Consider the following 21556-nt stretch of genomic DNA (forward strand, 5'->3'; position numbering starts at 1 on the left):
CTGTTGGCAAGTACGGCATGAGCCCATTAGCAAGACTCCATCTGTGATTGGTTTTGCCTGGAAACCGGGAGACAAGCAATGAATAATTGATGTGTGTTGTGCAGTAGCTGGACAGGCAAAGAGAGGAGAGAGAGAGGGAGAAACAGAGCAGGGTGCCCTCTGAGGGGGAGAGCGAACAAGCTTGAAAATAGCTACTGGCTGCCTTGTGCTGAGATGAAGGCAACCCCGGCTGTCTTTGTTCTGCACTGGCTGGTTTCTGCCTAGAAGTGTTTGCAGACATATGTGGCCTCTCTGCAGCAGGAGAGGCAGGCGCGCAGAGGAAGGAGGGGCGGCAGAGGAAGCCCAGGCTTGTGAATGGGATGTAACTCGGGGGTAAGTTGGTTTCGGGGGGGGTGGCGGGGGCCGTGCGTGTGCGAGCGGGGACGCGCGTGGGTGCGCGCTGGCCCCGGGGCGAGCGGGCGAGTGCCCGAGGGTGTGCCCGAGTGCGTGCCCGAGGGTGTGCGGGCTGCGGGCGGCTGCATTGTGGGTACGGGGTGGCAGCGATGGCAGCGCCCCGGCCGCCCCACGCCCGGCCCCGGCCGCTCCAGCGGCGCTCGGAGCGTCCTCGTTCCGGGGGGCGAACCGCGTGGATCCGGCAGGAATCTTGCCTACTGCATCTGCAGTCGTAAAACCAAAAGGCAGCAGCAGTTACCAGGGGCCTTTTCCCGCAACTTTGGCCTGTCTGGCACTGTCAGAACGTGACAAGCTGTTCTGCAAACAGCAGTGACAATACTGCTGCCACCATTTCATTTTTGCTGCCTTTATAGAAAGACCTTGCCATGCAGAACTCACATCTGTGGCAAGTGGTTTCAAAGAAGATCTCAGAGAAGTATTGGTTATCAATGGCGGTCTCAGGTATTCCAGTTGATAAGTTTTTTGCCCCTTGTGTTGAGCAGTAACAAGTGTCTTGTTTATTTCTCTTCCGGTGTAAAAACTAAAAAGATAATTCGCATATGATTTCTGGAGTTTTCAGGAAGTTTCAAACTAGTGATGTCAGGCTGGAATTTGGGAAGTTGGTTTATTATTTACTTTAGTTAGTTGCATTAATGCAAATAATGTCTTAAAACTGAATAAAATAGAGTATATCAGTGTACGCCAAAAACAAAACACAAGGGATTTATACAGCTTCAGTGTTTGCAAGTCAGACATTGACAGCACAGTCTGTTGGGGGAAGAGACTTGCTATTGTAGATAACAGCTCTTCAATCAGTAAAATCGCTGTATAAGGTGAAATAGACTTTGCCTAAAGTGGCGTCAGTGATTCCAGGTCCAGTGAAGCCAATGTCAAAACAAGTGTTGACTTCAGTCATATAAACTGCTTACCCTGAATTCAGGTGAACCCATTACAAGAGACGATTGAAAAACCCTTACTATCTGTCAACTTTTGATAAAATAAATGCTCTCTGTAGATATCTCAGGGGGTGAACTGCTGAATTTGAAGCCACATTTATGACAACAGCTTACCTTGGCAGAAGATTATGTTTGTTCTGCAAATCTGTAGATTTTTGGAGAGAAAAGTTACTGTGGAGAGAGTTTCTTTCAAGAAGTTGTGTCTCAGTCAGTTTAAGCTAACCAGGTCGTTAGGCTGGGGTGACCTAAGAGGAGCAATTAGCATGGCTGAAACACTACAGGGAAATGGAAGTACATAAAATTAAAATTCAACTAAAGTTGCTCTAAGTTACCTGGTATTTCCTGTATTTTTCCTCAAGTTAGAAGTTTATTACAGGTATAATGGTAAGAAAGTAATTATCAGCATCTAATCATGCATAAAAGTAGAAGCTCCTCTTGAGCAAAAGCATGTTTCCTCCATGCTGTCACCAATCTGCTCAGCAGGATTTTGTTCCTCTTTTTGCTTAGCACTTAAATTGAGATGGCAGCTAAATGCAATAGAACTTGTGAACAAAAGTTTGTTTATATGTAAATGTATTTCAGAAGAACTCAGTAACACTTCAGTTTAAGTGAACAGAAGAATGCTACCAAAGGCTCAATTTCGAATTTATGGTTAAAGTTTGATTTAAAAAAATACTTAACATTAATTTGATTCCCACCCACCCCTCTTTTACCCCTTTCTGGAGGAACCATCAGAAAATCCCTGGAGAAACACGTCCGAAAACGTGAAAATTTACTGCTAAAGAATTCATCAGAATGGGCAAGGTAGAGTTTTATGTTAGCAATTGAAAATACTGATCATAAGAGAGGTTGAAACTTAGTCGTAAGCCTTTAATCCTGCATAGATCACAGTAGAATGGGTGCAAGTGTCAAATCTGTGTCAATGTCTCTGTGATCCTGGCAGAAGGGTTGCTCTCTTCATATTTCAGTGAAACACATGCACTCCATTGGTATTACCTGTGCTGAAAGTAACATTCGGTCCTTGGGGCCTTATGCTGGATGAAGGCTCCAGGAATACCCAAAAAAGCTTGTCCCCATGCAGCGAACAGAGGACAGCTGTCGATTACAAAGCAAAGAAATAGAGCATGTAAATGAACAGTGAAAGAATAATGGATACTTTGGGCTCGATCAACAATTCGTTGTTGTTGTTGTAACAGGTACTGTATTAGTTATGGTGAGATAGTTCACAGAGAATAGTCTGGCGAAACAGGCCTTCTGTTGCCATAAGAGTCAGTATAGCAATTATTTTAAGAGAATCTCTGAATCCAATGCCCCCAACCCCCCCAATTACAAGATGTGTAACTAAGACAAGAGAAGAGTGTTTTTCTGTGTCACAAGGTAAGCTGAGGACACAGAAGTTCCCACATTATCCTCAGTTGTCACTGGGACTGTGACAATGAGAGGCTGCTTTCTCATGACCATTACACCAGCAAAAGAGGTATTGCTGATCAACAGCAACCAAAAATCCTACTAGAGTGCAGCCAACAGGAAACTGTCACTCTGTGGGATTTTATAACTGTAACTTTTTTCTTCCTCTCACAGCGAAAGAATAGACTGTACATTCTATTAGAAAACATCAGAAGAGCTAATCAGGGAAGGAGCTCACCAAGGGAAAACAAATAAACCCAAAACCTTATCGTGTGGAACACTGTTAAAATGATGTTCCAGAGATCTCGGTGAAGATGCCCTCTGGTTTTGTTCCTCTCTTTTTGAGAACAGAGACCTCCACAGGAAATACTTTTCTCTGAGGCTGCCCTGGTAAAGGGAACTTCTGTTTTCTCTTGGATGGAACAAGCAGAAGAAGCTGCTCTTAACAGACTGCTGTGAAACTGCTTGTAAGCAGCTGGGAGAGCAAGGCTTTGGCTCGAGGAAAAATTAAAGGTGGGAAAAAATGGCTTCCTCCCAGCGTTATTTAGCTGTTACTGCATTGTAGTTCAGAGCTATCCAACTAGAGCTGGGTGATCTAGTCGAAGCCTCAGAAGCCTGGCTGGGCATGTGGATTAGCTGTGCAAGCTGAGAGGATGGTTTACTACCTCTGATACCTTGCGGGATACCGCTCGTGGTGCAGCATAGACTATCCTGAGGGTTTTAAATGTAACAAATGACCCCACTACCTGTCCTCCAAATTTCCTAGAGTTTGCTGTGGCAGTTTTCCTTGCACTACTGCCTTTACAGAAGAAACCAGAAAATTCTATGAGAAAACAGTAGACATGGCATCTGTTTCACTGTAGTGTGATATTATTGATGTTTTCTTTGGAATAACCAAAACAAACAAATCCTTATAATAGCTGAAAGTTAACACACTTGAAAGAATGTATTAATATCACTTGGCTCTTCTAACAGCATGATAAGAATCAAAATTCCACCGGGTATACCTGCTTCTAAAATGCTGTAGCAAAATGATGTTTAGGTATATAAAACAGTTGCTCAAGAAGTAACTAAAAATCAACTTCTTCAATATCAGAACAATTTGAATTTACTGAAGAAAGCCTTTTAAACCAGCATGTAAAAGGATGAGCTATACTGCAAATGAACTTCAAATTTCAGTAATTATCAGAGGTGCACCAATGTACAATAAAGCAAAGCAGTAATAGCTTTCAAGGCATGGTGAAGAGTGTGCATCCATTCATCATCAGTGAGGAAGCAGCCAGCCAGTCTGGCACATATGTAGGCTCTTTCACTGAGAATTCAGCAAGGAAACAAGAAAAACTCAGCAAGAACATCAACAGGTTTTTTATTTCTGTTTTTAATTGGAAGTTACTTGAAGAATTTTCTCCTTAAAATCAAAACAAGGTATAGTTATAAAATAAAATTACTGACATTGGACAGTAATTACTTCAGCAGTGTGGAAGGCTACCACTCAGCCTACTTATAATAAATACTATACATTTCTCCAGTTCTTGACCTGGATCATTCTCAAATATCTTGCATTTTCTGGAGTGTGTTACTAATCCTGAGTCTTAGCTTGTTGAAAGCTGTTCTCTTCTGCATACTCTCTTTCTGCAAGGCACTATGAGAATATTCAGTCTTCATATTCAATATTCATTCTATTGACAGCAATCCAGTGCAACCAATGATAGTTTTACCTGTTTCAGAAAAAAAAAAAAAGTTAATTTTGTTCTCAGTTGTTTTTATTAATACCAGTAAAATGTTCTGACACCCAGATAAGCTGCTAATTCTTCTTGTTTATATTATAAATGAAGTAGAGCTCTCACCGCTTTGATGAATAACCATTAATGTTTGTTTATAAACTTCTAGTCCTCAAACTGAATTTTGTTGTTAGTAGTTGGTGTTCTTTGTACCTCCCCAGTGCCCTTTGTATCTCTTAAATCCCTTAAATTTCAGGAGTTAGGCAAGCTGGACTCTTGTCTGTGTTGACATCCTGGAAGCAGACAAAATCCCGCAATTATTGGTTAATACAAGCTCATTAGGATGCTATTTGATTATAATGTTGTAGTACCTGGACAGGTTCATTCTTTCACGTGCTTATCATTAAAACTGTTTGTACTGGAGTTTCAAAATCATTCTGACCTAACTTAGTTACAAATGAACTGAGTAGAGCTTCAGCAGAAGCAGAACTAGGGCAGATGGGAAGAACTGGGATGCTCATAAAAATCACTCCTTGACTACCTTTTCTTAGTCAAGCCCAAGAAGGTAACAGAGAGAGCTGACAGGAGATTGTCACAGGACTCTCTTCAGTTCTCAGTTAGTTCTGCTAACCCGTTTTACTGACCTAGTGTTTGCTTTGGTGGTTTAGTATATTTAACATTTTATTAACAACCTTATTTCTGCATTAGTATGTAGTAGGAAAAGAAAAAATACTGTGGGTTTTGGTTTTTTTTTTTGCTGCTTAATGCCACTTACTTATCCATATTCTAGGCCAGACTTCAAAGAAGGGTGTTAACAGTACTTTTACTGTCTTATCTACTGACACTATCCAACTGTTTTAGAAAGTTGAGGTTTTCAAGCATCAGCCTAACAGCACAGCTTTCAGAGGAGCCTGTCATGATTTACTTATTCATACAGATTGCAGTGGCTTATGTAGTCTTGATCCTGCTTGATCTGCCAGCACTATTTGCTTCTATTGATCACAGGCTGTTATTTGACTGCCTTGAGCAGCTTGTAGGTCTCCCTGGTTCTGTTAACAGGGTCTGCTATGGATACTTCTCAGCATTTTCATTTTGTTGCTGTCAATAGTTTTAACTCTGAATTGCCTGCTCACACAGATCTGCCACAGAGTTGTGTCACACCCTTTGTGTTTTTCGGTAAGTTTGGTGGCACCTTAGTGAACTGTGGTGCTGTAACTGGGGTTCTGCCCTGATTTGGCTGTTAGCTCTGATTTATGATGCACACTTGGCAGCGTGCCTGGCTGTCATGTTAGGTTGTAAGTGTGTAAAAACTCCTCCTATCCTAGGTGTAATAAAATCGCATATTTTTGGAAATAACCACCAGTTCTTCATGTTCCTAGACACCTCTGCATCCATATGCATCCCTACTGGGTTTTTTTTAGCAATAGGGCAATTGAGAGGTTAATCTGGAAGAAACTTATGTAACTATGTCGTCACCTTGCACATAGACAAGTACTGTTAAATTGTCCTGTTCCAGTCAGATTTCCAAATGGCTATATATGTTTTCTAATTATTCCTTGGGGTGGAAATACTGTAATTCCTTAATTGGCCAATTTACCTGGAAGGTCCTTGAAATAATTTGTGGCTGTCAAGAATTATTCTTCATTAGACAAAAGTCGCATTAGAATCAAGTTAAAAACAAAAACATTCATGTAAGTTTATATATGTTCTGAGTATACTTCCAAGCTCTTAAATAGAAGCATAGATGGTCCTTGTGTATTTTGTGTTTCTGGTTATAGTATGTCTGACCTTCTTTTGAATGTGCAGTTAAGCTTCTGTCTGTTATTGTTTGTGACACCTTGTATCATTTTCAGAGAAATACAGCCCCACAGATGGTGTTTGAGCTGACAGAGCAGCTAGTCACAGACTGGCTTCTTAAAGAAGTATTTGAGATGGAGAATTATGAGGACCAAGTGATTTTAACTTCTAAGGAACACGATTAATACATGATGACCCACTCTTTTCATCCTAGTAAGGTTAGGATACTGGCTGTCTGGCTTGCCTGACGTTCAGCAAACTTCTTCTTTGTATGTACAAAAAATATCAGGGGTGATTATTCTCTCATAGAGAGAGTTTAGGACTTTGGAGAGTTAGTTGATCATTAGTATGTAATACTCTGTAATCTTGGATTTTGTATTTTGCAATAAGCAGAACAGAAGATACAGTTTATAAGTTCTAAGTTTAAGAGTAGGTTTTAAGAAATCAGAAGAAGGAAGTTTTAAAATCTCATCTTAAGTATTGACTTTAAATGGCTCACTTGAAGCACTCATGAATCATGTTGCAAAGGCAAAAATGTCCTTCTTGTTAAATGACTGTAATCTAAAATGTTATAGAGAGCTAAGTGATTTATTGATGTCTATTTCTGAGGCATTTACCTGCACCTGTAGCCAACCCATTCCATTTATTTTGGCTTGCTGACAAATTAGCAAGCTATTTGTATGTCAGATTTGGTCAGTAGTCAGCTCCCACCCCCTTACATATTGAACAGCTTTTAATTTAATTGTTTGTGGTATTGCCAATTTATTATCCATATAGATGTCATTCAGAGGAGCTCTCTTACATAGAGAAAAGAAAAACCAGAAGCTTTATTTATGAATATTCTCATAGTGCCTTGTAGAAGGAGAGTATGCAGAAGAGAGGAGCTTTCAAGCCTTTTCCACACACAGAGGCAATAACCTATGCAATAACCTATGCAATACCTTCCTTTCCGTTAGTTTGGAATGTCAAATATTGGGGTTTATTTTTAATAGCTGAAATAAGGTGAACTTTTGATTATGGCCATTGTCATTGTATCTAGACACCTTTCAGGAGTAAGCAATCCAAATTACATGTTGGAGTTTAAGCTGCAGATATGTGTTGCATCAATACTCTAAGGTGGATTTGAAGTGAGTGGTACACTGGTGTACTTGATTAGGTTTTGTGAGGGGTTTAAGGCAAAATTACTGAGTCATACTAAATTGTTTTAACTGTTGGCTTGGATCTTCATCAGTGTGAGAACTTGAGTGGTACATTTCAGAGTCACTGTTGCACACAGGCGGTTGCAGGTTGCCTGACCTGAGCTACCAGGATGTTACCAGCCCTGCTGCTCCACTGTGGCACCGCTGCTGCTGCCGGCTGTGCATCTGCTGACCGTGCTTCCCAGGTGAAGAGGACTGATCAAATCAGTTGTGTGGTTGTGTTTTCTTAACCTTAATTAATCCGATCTCACACTTTGAGTTTTAAGTCGGGTAGGAACTTTGGGGGTTGATACAGCCCAAAGGACTTTCATGTCATGCGAGCGTGCCCTGTGTTGGCCGTCCTGGCCACCTGATTCTGCTGGGGCTCCCTGGGGCTGCAGCTGGGGGCAAGACAACCATTTTTTCCCCCTCTCTAATAGCTCCATGGTTGCTAGTTAACATCGTTGGCACTGTACAGCTTGAAATGTTTTATGGTCTTACATCTACTTAACCTTTAGTGTTTTCTGTCAACATCTATCATGACCTGGTGGCCTATGGTTAGTAAAATGTGCCCTTGCAGGCTGCCAGATACTGTAATGGAATTAGGCCTCTAAAATTATCAGACCTGTCAAAGGGGTTTATAATCCTGTGAGAGCTTTAAGTGGTTTTTTACCTCCGCTTGAACACACATTTGACCTGGTTGAAGTGTTTTTACTTGCCTGTTTTGTTTTTACATTCTATTAATACTTCTAAAACTGGGGGAGGGCAAAGGGAGAAAAAAAATTAGTTTCCTTGGCATCTTTAGGAGGAGTCTCCTCCGTTCTGTCCCAGATACCTTTTTTCTTTTGCTCTTCTTTTTTTCACTCTCTTGCTCTTGTAGATTAAACTCTGAAGGTATTTCTGTGGGAACTTGTTCCCTTAAGTTAGGGAATAAGGATACTTTGTTATGTACATTAGTCAGTTGATATGCACTGAGAGCTGATACAAGTCAGGAGGAATATCGGGCTTGATTTGGGGAGACTGGACTCAAAGAGCTCTTAGGGGGTGCTGAGCCTCTGAAAACAAGTGTCTTCTGCAGAATGAGTGTGGGAAGGACAGTAACATTGCAGCTACTCATATTTACCGCCTTTGTGCAGAGGACAGTCTAGATTTTGAGATGGTTTACCATTTGCTAGTTGGTTCTCAGTTAACTGTGGAAATATTGAGAGTAATTTTGTAGTGTCTTAGTGGTTCTCCCTGTCATTATAAGACAGTGAGTGGTGGTCATTAATTAACATGTGAGTTAATTAATACAGAGATATTACATGTGTCATATCCAATAGAAATTGAAACTTGTGGTAGAGGAGGCAATTTGACCATGTCACATGCAGCCTGTAGCCAAGTTTGGCGAGTCACTTTATCTGAGCCTGATTTCTGAGTCCCATTTCAGAGCAGTTTCCTGTCTTTGTGAGGTTGTATCTGAGCCACTTGCTTCAAGTTACTACACTGTTTAAATGCTTTTTCAATGTTTCTCTTTAAAGGATGAGCCAGCTTTGGCTTCTCAAGTAGTGCCATGCTGACTCAGTTTCTTAGCACCAGCAGGGTGATACAAGGTGAGGAAAGAGAATAAAGTCAATAAAATGCTATTCCAAAATAAAGCAAGTAAAATGATGTCTTGTATGAGACTTTATACATAAGTGATAAAGGGAAACACACAGCAGCCATTTCATTTGCAAGGAAAAGCCCTTTTATTACAGAGATTTTTTCTTTTTGTGTCTTCATTCTTCTCATATAGCATAATAAAGCAAGGTAAAGGAAAATCTGGTCCCTCCTGCTAAACTGTGTATAGGCATTAGTCCATAAATAAAATTATTAAAAAATAAAAGTTTGTCTGAGGTTGTCTGAGGTGACATTAATTGGAATAGATGCTGGAATAGATTAGCCTCTTGAGTAAGGAGGACAGATAGACAAACACCCATCCTCCACAAAAAGTAACTCCCATTACATTTTTAGATTAATTGCACTCCATACTAAATCCTGAGCTGGAATGCTCTGAAATCTTGATCCTCCTACAGATACAGGTATACCTCTCTTTTTTTTTTTTTTTTTTTTTTAATAAAAGTCTTAAGAACCTCCCTGGACCCCACTGCACTAAGCAGAAGAAATGGAGATCTAGAAATGAAGCTAGTCATCAGGCAACCCTGGAGGAGTCATCAGATGGGCTGTCTCTTCTGATCCAAGAGCTTGAGTATATTGATGGCTAATATTTTAACTTTATGACAGTCCAGTGAATGATCTCTTCAGTTGTTGGTAGCTGATGCAAAAATTATGAGCTTGTGATAGCAAGACGGATATTTTTTTTCTGTGCTTGTCTTGAGATATGAGTGGCAGACATGTCAACAACAGTTTTCTTTTTGAATAAAATTGTCCACAGCATTTTGGAAGAGTGCAAAGTAGATTAGAATTAATTCCTTAGTGGAGGGAGAGGAGAAGGACCCTTCTCAGGCAGCAGCTGACTGTTGGTGAAAATTTGGGATTCTTTCTGGCTCCTGGGAAATTGATGTTTTAGAGATTGCATAGCTACCTGTTGTAAGAGGAAGTACCTTAACTGCTGCTATTTCTACTGTCATGGCAAAGACATGATAATGGTGTGGAAAAAAATGAGGAGCAATGAACGTCTCCTCTCAGTACTTACTGTTTATTTAGGCTGGATCACAAAGACATCTGATATCTATTTTTTAATATGTTTTTAGTAAACAGGAAGGAAAAAGCTGTTTATGCAGTCAGACAACCAGCTTTCCACAGTGGCCAGATTCATCAGTCTTGATTCTCTGCTGTGTTCTTCTTAGTGTCAAGTCAAGCAAAACTGATGCACTGAAAAATGGCACCTCTGTCATTGTTTAGGTTATTTAATTCTCAGTCTTGGTTCCCAGTTGCAATGGTTTCTGTTACCATTTTGTTTACTTTGAATATCCTACTTCTCAGTTGAATATCTCCTGCAACCAGAGATGTGCCTAGACCATGTGACCACTCAGTTTCCCGAAGTCATCCAAAATAATGGGTGACAGACACTTCAGTTGAAATATGCATTTGGTTTTCCAGCCGTTTCATCAGTTCTAAGGAAGTAGAAAATGGCAGAAGGCATCAGGGTGACCCAAAGCAGATAGAAATTAGGGAATTTACTTGAATGACGCAGAGGCTCATCATAAAATAATACTTTATGAGAGTTAAACATTTTTGTTTTAGTGGAGTGCTGAGTAGTAGCCTGAGTATTCCCTCGGCAGTTCAGTTCTGCCTACTTTCAACTCTGTGTTTAATACATAATGGCACTTTCCCCTAACATTTTGCTTCTGTGCCTGTTTTTGTGCAGTACTCTGACTGTCAAAATGTCTGTCTGACTGCAATATGGAAGTTCATGTCTTAGTGTGAAAGTAATATTTATTATTCATTGTCTTTACACTGAAATGTCTCTGTATTTGTTGATCATCACAAAGCATGTCAAACAGCTGATAATTTAAAAAAAATCTCACTTTAAATAATGCTTGTTACCTTAAACTGAAGGCTTATTATGGCTTTCAGTTTTCTATCAGTGGAACAACCATGAACCACCCTTCTAATTAATGCCATTTCAAGCTGTTGTACTGTTTCACTCATAGACTTTGGCAAATTTTTCAAAGTCTTCTTCAGAGGACTTTGGATTGTTAACAGACTGAGGCATTTTAAAGAAATGTTACCAGTTGTCACCATCTAAAACTGGAGTCTACAGTTGAGTTTTCCCATATGTATTTTCATTGTTTTCCTAATTTGTTTTGAGATCAGTTTTGCAAGAATCAAAGGATCCTATGGGGAAAAAAAAAATATTTAAGTGGCTCTCTCCAGAAGTTGCTCCTACAGTTTTCATTGATGATTAAGATATTTCTGGTCTGTCCTTAAATCTCCTTTTTCTTCCTAATTACACTAGAGACTGAAGGTTGTGTTACATACTGCATGAGTAGTAATATCTACATGTACAAGTATTGACTCAAGCAGTGAGATAATCCATAAGCAGATTTCCTCCAGTGACGGTAATTTCTCTCTTAAAAGCAGGAAGATACCTCCACCTGTGTAGGGGATGGAACAGACCTGTGTTCTGGTTTAACATGCTGTAAATAAGCGGAGAAAAGAGGAAAAAGAGAAAGGGGAAGAAAAGGTCACCACACCAACAATTATTTGGTATTTTAAATGCAAGTTAAACTTTGACTGCTATAAATTAGCCGTTGGACTGGTAGCTTCTGCCTACCTTGTATCACTCCTGCACATTTTTCCACACAGCTGCATATGCTTCCCTTATCGTAGTCTGAGCTCTGAAAATTTATTTGCTCTCCACTGAGTTTCGTTTTTACATGATGTTAAAGGCATGCATCTTTTGGGAGATAGTTTGTTACTTGATTTCAGAGATTTCTCTGAAACCTGGAAGAAAGACATTGAGCTACAAAGATAGGGAGTTTTTGTGGAGTGAGGATGAGATCACCTGGAGTGAGATCTGCACATAAAACCTTGTGTGAACATGAAAATGTCATTAAGGATTGTGCTTATTTACAACTCTCAATACAGGCAAAAATGCTGGAATAGGTATAGTTATACAATAAAAGTGGTGTTTTGCTGATGCTGCTTGTTTCACTCAAGGAGTCAGTATAGGCTATGAACTATCAAGGTCGCTTTTCTTTGCTGATACAAACTATTTACAACAGTTTGATATTTACAATATCAAACCTTTTGAGCATGGTTGTGCTGGCAGAATATCTGTTGAAGTGTTTTCAAGAAGTCGGAGAGGCAAGAACCATACTCCTGGAAGTAACTAAATGTGTCAGTGGTTACCTGAACTTTCCAACCTTTTCACTAAGTGCTGTGTTCTGATTAATGCTCTGTTTCTGTCTCATACTGCACATTCAGACTGGGATTGTGTGTTTAGTTAGTCAGTGTAGTTAGCGTGAAAATGGATTGGTAGCTTATAAGGTTTGTTAAGGTGTGTGTTCTAACAAATTTATTTCCAAAGACTCTCTCCTGGATATTCTTCAATATATCTCTCTGAAAGGGTCTTCTTCCCCATAGCATTCTTTGTCATGAATCATCCCTGAATAACAGTAAACCTGCCCAGTCTACAAATTCTGTAGGGAGAAAAAAAGGCTGGCTTCTAAAGACTCGTAATCAGTTGAACTACATCAAAATGTTGTTCACTCACTCAGGAGAGTCTTTGCAGCATTATGGAAATACATAAATAAGGCTTTACTCCTTGAAAGGGGTTTTTAGGATCAGTCTGGTGCAGACCTGTACATAAATTCTTAGGTTTCAGTCCAGAAGAGCTTGATCCCACTCTGAGTTTCAGTCTGAGTTTCAGGTTCAAAGAACTATCAAAGAAATTATGAGCTAAATTTAAGTGGGTTTGTCTTTACTGATAGCAACATCTTCCATATTCACTGAATTTGCAGTTGCCCAAAAGTGTTGACCAAAATGCATCCCAACCCCTCTAGTTCTTTCAGCAATCTCAGCTATATTTCCTACGATAATTTCCTGAAGAAGCAGTTTAGCCTGGTTTCAGTATAAAAATACTCAATTCTAGCTCTGAGTGAGAAGTGTTTTTCATGTATTCCCAAGGCTGCTTGTTTTGGGGGGTTTATTTTGGCCTTTTGTGCAGTGACCTACCCTTTGGAAAGAAATTGGGATTTGCCAGAGCAAGGCAAATATTTGCAACTTGAGCAACTCCTGTCTAAACCACATCTGTAAGCTTTTTGTAAATGAATTAAAACGCAGTTAGGCCTTTTACACCAAAATTGATGTGCTCCAGTTTTTCCAGCCAAATGGTCTTTAATTGTGTTTGAAAGATCTATTCAAAGATAAATATTGCTGCTGGTCTTCTTTTTCCAGTGTGATTTGCTTCTGCAAAAAATGTGATCATTTCTTTTTTTTCCCTTATCGTTTAGGTTTTGACAAATAAACCAGTCTTTGCATCAAATGACAATAATATGAGACATCTCTCTATATTCTGGCAGTTTAAGTGTGATAATTATTTCTAGCATTTGATAATCGCTCGTCTGGGATATCATGTTTAGCCTCTCTAAATATCTTGTTAATCCAGCAGTAATTGACTGTTGATGCTGCAGTTAAGTGAATCCCACCTGTTACCCGAGGTGGGGCTAAAATTGGTCCCCATGTGGAGCCTGTTTGCAGAGCAGTGCATTTCCCTACCTGGGGGAGCTTGTGCTGAAGTGTTACTTGTACTTGTTACTTGTACGTCAGTTCTCACCTGTGCACTGTGAGCGTGCAGGAAGGTGGCCACAATGCAGATTACTTTGGTTATATTACTGAAGGTAGTTTTTCCATTTGAAAGTGAATTGTGTTTTCATCTGCATGCTGGTTAATTGAAATGAAAATGTAGAGTAAAAGCAAACCAGTAATTTGACTTGGTTTTAATAATTGTGGAATTCAACTGGTTATCACAAACTGAATTCTATAGTTTCTATTAATGACTATTAAAAGTTTCTATTTTCATTGGAACAAAAAAAGTAGGAGAATGTAAGTTCAGGCAAAACCGTAACAGCTGCAATCCTACAAAAAGCTCGGCTTGAGTGAAATGCACTCAGGATTGGGACCTGCTGTGTGCCAGTAACCAGCACTGCAGTCCTGATCCCTGCTCACTGCCTTACGGACATGACTCTCCTTACCTATCCCTTCCAAAGATAGTGGGTTTTCCCTCTGCAGAAAGATTCTGGATGTCAGCAGGAAAGATAATGTGTGCTCTCTTTGGGCTGCATAACTAGAGGTGCTGTTAGTAATCCAATTTCAGAATAAAGACAGCTGAATAAAGAATTATAACATCCAAAACAAGCAGGATGGCAAAGCCCATGAACACAGGAATAACAAAATCCGATACACAAACCCTGGTGGGCAACACACCACAATCTGATGTCAGTCAGGGTGAGGAAGAACTCCTTAAGTTAAAGAAGATACTAGATAAGAGTGAGGGGAAAATAAAGTGTCTAATAACAATATTGAAGTTCAAATGTGCTTTTTGCTTTACAAGCTTATACTTGACAAGAGTGTTTATTATTTACTTTGGAAAGTTCAGCTAACAAAACCTATGAAGAATTGATGTATAAAGTGATATCAAAATCCTGTCTCAATTTTGAGAACAGGTTTTCAAGATTTCTCTCTTGCTCAGGGAAGGGGCTGGCTAATGTGATGGTCAGTTTGTGCATGGGCAGATGGGTGAGTGTACCTGTCTGACCTTCCTGCGTGACAGCTGTACCCATTAGTCTGCATTTGCTGTCTCAGTATCTCTAGAGCCATATGTTCTTTTTCTTTAAATAAATAGATGTATAATAGTTAGGACAGATGTGAACAGCAAAATGGCATAAGCAGAGGAATGATTTGGAACAAGACTCAAATGATTGATCTTGACACCAGTAGTCTTAACCAGTTTATAGTAGAACTGAGTTAGTACGTGCTTGTACAATTCCTTGCACTGTCCCTGTCAATGGAAGGGTATCTTTAATCAACTTATAATTTTAGTTTCTATCTGTCATCTTATGAGTCATTAGTGTTTGTAATTACATCCTTTTTGAGCTTAGCAACTTGGCTGTTGCTTACTAATACGCTTCAGGAGCACTGCAGATTAGTTTTGTAGATGGCCTAGTCAGTCTCAACAGCAGAGAGGCTCATGCAACTGTTTTTGTTTTGTTTAATTTAATTTCACCAATACAGACTCACTGAGGTAAATACTTTCTTGAAATGCCTTAGAAAACAATAATATTAAAAGCTTCAAATATAAACATGAAGGAATTAGCATTAAATTACAGAGAAACGGCAGCTGGAAATGTAATCATGTAGACAGCTACTTTATAGCAAGAAATCCAAAAGCAGTTGCATGATATATTGTTGAGTTACACAGATTTTGTTCAAAAAGGTACCAGGAGTGTGTCGGTAGATTGGAATGGGTAGGACATCTCCCTTTGTGTATGCAGTGAGAGATACAGTTTCTCTTGTCAGGGAGGAGTTCTTTGATTTTCATTTTTATCCTGAATTCTGAAGTCTAGAAGGTTATTGTTCATTTAGAGAAGAGCATCTTTGAAAACAGTGCCTGCTATTATGTCTGATCATCTTCTTCCTTTTCCTTGCCAGCAATTTACCACATCTAGTTATGAACAAACACAGTTCTTAAACATGAATGAGATTCTCATTATTTGTTAACCTGCACCTGATTTCTTTCTTCCCCAGCCTTAGTGAGCATTAGTTCACAATAGTTTCCTGTTCTCATAATGTGTTTTAGAATAGGCAGTCTTAAGATTAAGAAGGATAAATGAGGAACCTTAAAAAAACCTTTTTTAGAGTTGCTTATCAGAGTTTGATTCCCACATTGATAACATAAGCTAAGGATTTATGAATCAAAGGCAGTTCTGAACTACATTCTCCAATACAGATTCTAACCTGATTTGTTGCTGCTGCCTGTGTATTTACACTTCTTAAGGTATTAGGAGGAAATAGTGTATCATAAATAAGACATTGGAAGCCAGTTTAGCCTTAGCAAACCTTAGCATCTGTTCCCAGGAAGACAGTTCTACTGTCCCAATTCAACACAGTTTTGAAAGACCAATCCTTTGTAAGTTTGCTGGGGGAAGGTAAGGAAATCCCAGGTGAGCTGGGGAAACTCTCGGACGAATTTACGATGGGATTCTCTCCTTTATAACTTGCTTGGCGTTCTGGGATGAAGCACTGGCATGTCCTCCTTGATGAGCTGCAGTGGGTTAGTGGCCCCCTCAAGTTCTGCTGCCCACTATAGGAAGGATATGTGTGTGGGACTGGGGGTGTGGAGTGGGGCTGAAAGCCTGACTCAGAGGTCTGTAACTTTTACTCCTCCCAGAAAGCAAAGGCTTGTTTGGTGATGGAGAGGACCATGTCAACATTCATGGCCCTAGAAAAGTATTTGGAATTTTTAACAGATAAAATCCTGTCCTTGCAGTAGTTGGTGTCGGTTTCATCATTCTTCTGAGCACACTCAGGACTTCAGCAGGGGAGTTCATTGTCTTGTACTTGTTTCTTCCGTTCTCCATCAAAGATGAACTATTGAATAAATTCTCTGCAATTCATATGTGTTTTAGTTTTGACATGATAGCTAATGACTCCTGATATGCATTTTATAATTCAACCTTTAGGTTTAAAAGGCTACCTCAGATGCAAACATAAACTAAGCATGTTATGGAGACCTGCACATACCTCTTGTCTTTTGGCCATATAATCTCTATGCATCATCATGCTTCCTTCTTCACATTCTATTAATTTTTTATGAGCTTCATTAGAACTGTAAAGCACAAGCTGTTTTCCTGTAGATGGTATTTATGGTGACTAAACATTGGAGAAAAGAAAACAAATAATTGTCCCAATATACATGTTGCCTAGGACGAACAGATTGATTTAAAACGCACTGCTGCAGTGCTTTGTATAGGCATCAGGCTTGTATGATTCAGTTCTTAATTTCTGGCCTTCAGTTTTGCTAATCCTGTTTTTCCAGCTTGTCTTTTTGTATTTTGAGCTAGGCCTGTTTCCTTTTTGACTAATAATGAAGTTTAAGTGTGTTGCTTTCATTGTGGAGGTAAACATTGAATAGAATCATTAGGTAAGAATAATTGCTGGGCCTTTTTTGAAGTTAGTAACCTACATTTCAGAAAATTCCCCTTTTTTTCTTCCACTTTTGATCTTAGATGTCACATGTGACAAATATATGAAATTTTCTATACTTTTAAGAATAAGAGCTAATGTTTAATGTCCATTTATGTCATTTATATTTTCCAATATCAGTAAACGTGTACATATAAATGCTTAATTTTACTTTGAGCTCCACTTTATTCTTGGCTTCATAAATACTTTGTAATAGTGATTTCAATGAACTTGACTGTGTGAAGGAGAAAACTAGCAGTAGTAAAAAACACATACTGATTTCTGAATACTAGTAATATAATTTTGAAAGCTTTCTGTCAAGTGTAACTTTCAGGAAGTGTGGTGTTTGTTTTATCAATAATATAGTTTTTAACATTTATTTAATCAGGTGTCTTTGTGTTTCTTCACTTGTGTTTGCAGATCTCTGAATCTTTTAAGTGATTTCTTAGCTTTTTAAGGCAGAGAAACCAAAACTATATACCATTATTTCACTAAACAGTGAGCCTTTGACTTAAGTAACAATAATTAAAGTGCTGTTGCCACTTTATGTTGCATCTTTCTATTTATTATCAGACATTGATGATTTCATACAGTTTTTACAGTGCTAGGCCTTTATCCTGAAACATTGTACAGGTTTAGAACCCCCTCATGTTTTAACTGTGTACAAATGGTCATTTTCATTAAAACAAAATGTAGCGTGGTGTCCACTTGTCCATTCACTTATTTTTTTGTTCCCAATCTCATCTTTTTTTTAACCCAGAAGTGTGCCATCGGCGAATTTTGCCATCCTGCTTTTAAACTCTTGTTTCAGAGACTGGATGAATGCATTAAATACCTTTAATTTTTTATGTGATTTTGATCCCCCCTCTCAGTTAATAATTTGTCATATTCAGAACTCTTGTTCCTGTTTGTCTTCACGTTCAGCAGTTTCCAGGGGATGACAGCACAGTTTGTTGCAGATCCCATGATCACCGAGTTTCTTAATAGTCTGTTGCCAGAGGGTTTGTCCAAGGCTCTTCAAAAGGGCACTTGAGTTACTTGAACAAGCTTCACTTCAGGCCTGTCTTCACTGACACCTTCAGAGCACTGTGCTGGTTTACCTCCCCCTTATGTTCAGTTCCACGTTTTAAGGTTAACAGATCTGAAACCCTTTAGGCTGGGACTCGGCACACCTCAGTTGTTTCACTGTTAAAGAGAGCAGTGGGATTAAATGGCCAGCTAAACTCTGTGCACTATGGAGAAGGGTGGCATTTACTTCTGTTGCCAGTACAGAGTGCAAGTAATTCATATCCTCTGTAATTGTAAGGTACATGGTAAATGAAACTCATGGAGCTCTAGTCTGGTGCTGTAACTGCCCATATTAACAAATATTAATTGGTGCTCCTCTCTTTGAACAAGCTTTTCAAATATCTTGTTCGTAAGACTCAAATTTCATGTCAGCAGTAAAAGCTTTGCAGGCAAAGTAAAAGCAGGGGTTTTGCTGACATTCTAGTGCAAGTCAGCTGTCTGCCCCTGTGCTTTGTTATTATAAATATGGTACAGGGCATCATAATCAACAAGGTCAGTTTGAGAAGGCAGATAAAGGAGACAGTATTGTCTGCCTGCTGTTTGCACTGTGCTGGATAGATGGACTCCGGTCATGTTGCCTGTGTGGGTTGGTTTTTTTGGTTTTTTTCTAATTCATCATGCTGTACTGTAGTCATTTGCACAAAGGATGCTTTTAAACGAGTAATGAGTGCTTTCCTGTTTGGCAGTTGGTTAAACTGAACTTTGTGTCACAGCTCTTTACGATTCACTCATACAAGACCTAAAATATTCAAGACTGGTAGGGGGGCAGAAAGCTCTGTCTGGCTCATGCTGTTTCTAGGAAAAGGGAGTCTTGGGGCAGAGAGGGGAACCCTGCAAAGACCTACAAATTATGCAGTGTTCCCTCTGTCCATGAATAGTTCCTCTTGTGAGTGAGTGAGGCTGTATTTTTGGACTCACGGACAAAGCAACTTTTGCTACAACTGGCTTTGCTCCAAAGCACGCTTTCTGTGCTTATTCTATTTATTTTTATTATTTTAAAAGTATAATGATAGGTAGCCTGAAAGTGATGAGTCAAACATCCAGTGTCCAGTTAGCCTTGACTGTAATTATATTGCAGATCATCTCCCTGGGCAGCAAGGCTCTATTGGGCCTCTCAAGCAGGGAGTGTCTTTCTTCTAGCAGAAATTTGGTGCTCCAGCTTTTCATCTTTCCACTGAGAACTGCCTTATGCTTGCAGATAAAGTCAGAAGCTGAATCAAATTCAGATTTCAGACTGTTATTATTTACTTTTTACTGCACCTTGTAAATAATACTATGAAATTACAGTTTCATTCTGAATTAAGAGCAGTAATGTAATACACATGCTCACCTCTTATGAGTATGTGGACCTCTGTGACCTCAGAACCTATTTTGAAAAATCAATTTGAAATATGTTAACTTTAATTCTGAGGCCAGATGAGATCTAGTTTAGGGTATCATCTTGCGTGGCTTCAGTTGTTTCATCTTACAACTTACTCCAGATGTGAATTAGTGTCTGTGGTTTAGCCTACCTGACTTTCATGAGAGAACAAACCAATTTTGTTGCAGGTTTTGTGAGAATTTGTTATTTTTTACTTTAAAAACACATGTACAGTAAAATCTATTGAGATGACAAAATTTACTGGCCTTTATAGAAGACTTCTGATGTAATCTGTTTTTAACTACAGGGTGTTCTCATAGCTCTTGAAACAAATGAATGCTTCAAGCTTTGCTGATCATTTCTCAAGACATCTGCATTGCAAAGTCTGGTTTTTGGAGTTGTAAAAATTAAAAGATGTCTCATGAAAAACTGTAAGAGCTTGTGAAAAGTGAAAATTGCATTTCAACAAGTTGGGGCAACTTTAAAAAAATTTTTATTAAAATTAAGAAGCCCCTCTCTTGCACTTGCCTTTAAGAACTATCTTTTTGGTGTACAAAGTATCTCTTTGGTGGCATCATTGGCAGAAGTAAAAAGGAAAATCTCTGGTCAGTGGGTCTCTGCAATTATAGTGGTCATGGATCTGGGAGCAAGTGCTGGGAGGAGCAGAGTGCTGAAAGGCTGTAAGCTAGCACTGCTATTAAAAGTGCTTGGGAAATTACATTCTTGTTTAACAGCTGTAAGTTTAGGATCTGTAGTTGGTTGCTTAATATGGTCCCACCTCTTCTCTGGGTTACTTGTCAAGTACTAAAGGAAGATCACTAGCAGACTAACAGTACTAAAGCTTCACAGTCAGATGCCCGTTGACTTGGGGCGGCTGTTTGATACTCCCTTATACCCATTGACTAAGAGCATCTGTTTTATACCCCCTTTCAAATGAGACACTGACCTTGTTCCCTTTGTCAGGGGATGGGACGTGTGGCTTTCAACTTGATGTGCTGTATCATCTGGGAACTATTGTTGGTGCCCAGGTAAAGGGACTGGGCTTCAGTGGGTGGGGAGATGCTCAAGATCTCTGGCCCTGCTGGTTTCTGTGAACTAGGCTGGTGTATTAGTGATCCCACCAGGCAGGAAAAGCCCATGGGGAATATAATAAATCTGGTTTTGGCATACTGGTGAGGAGTGGTGGGAATGTTCCCACATGATGTATTTTGTAGGTGCAACTAGAAGTTAACCCATCACTGCCACTACAAACAGAACACCTCCCAGGACTTTGTATGAACTGGAATTATGGGATGCACCATAAATGGTCCATTATACCTGTGAAGAGGAAAAGAGATTTTGAAATAAAGGACTTAAAAGATTGCTATCCTACAGTAGCAGAGTTTCATTACTTAGTAACTTGTATCGAGGGAAGGTTGGTGTTTTGTTGTTTGATTTGGGTGGAGGTTTTTGTTTGTTTGTTTTGTTTTGTTTCAAATGAAGTGTAGTCAGGAAGAGGCTGAGCTGACCAAGGACAGACCAAAATAAATAGCCAGACAGGAATCTTTATTAACGTTTTATGCCATATGCATGCCAGTATTGTAGTACAAAAATTGTTTCAGCAGTTACAAAGGTAATTTGACCACTCAGACTTTATGAATTTAAAGTGGTTGTCAGAGCATTTTTTGATCAGTCCTACATCGGCAGGTACATTGGAGCTCTATTTTAGGTATATTTCTAATAAAGGCAGGATTGTTGGGCCTTGTCTTACATATCATGAGACTGGTTTTGGGTCCTTACCCATTTGTTGGTTTTTAACAATTCAGGCTCAAGTTCAACAAAGTAAGCATCTAACACTGAAGGGAAAAAAAGAGGGAAAGGAAAAATAAGGAAGGAAAGAAGGAATATGGGGAGCTGTCTGTATTTATATAAAACTATATATGTATTTCAGAGAGCACGCCAGGCCATTTATGGAAAAAAAAGAATCTG

The 21556-nt window shown here is 39.3% G+C and overlaps 1 protein-coding gene across 8 annotated transcripts in view; it reads left to right on the forward strand.

The window, feature by feature from the left end:
• The window catches only part of ZMIZ1 (zinc finger MIZ-type containing 1), a 344245-nt gene that overhangs the window by 252026 nt on the left and 70663 nt on the right, over nt 1-21556 (forward strand). Inside the window, exon 1 of one of the 8 annotated variants that reach the window (XM_050335733.1) lies at nt 116-372. The exons of the other annotated variants lie outside the window; for them this stretch is intronic. The gene's annotated coding sequence lies outside the window, so the exon portion shown is untranslated. Of the gene's footprint in view, nt 1-115; nt 373-21556 lie in introns of those variants that run through there. 8 annotated transcript variants of the gene reach the window in all.

This window comes from Myiozetetes cayanensis, unplaced genomic scaffold (genome assembly GCF_022539395.1).
Source record: "Myiozetetes cayanensis isolate MyiCay16 unplaced genomic scaffold, myiCay2020 scf10, whole genome shotgun sequence".
In the NCBI taxonomy this organism is placed as follows: domain Eukaryota; kingdom Metazoa; phylum Chordata; class Aves; order Passeriformes; family Tyrannidae; genus Myiozetetes; species Myiozetetes cayanensis.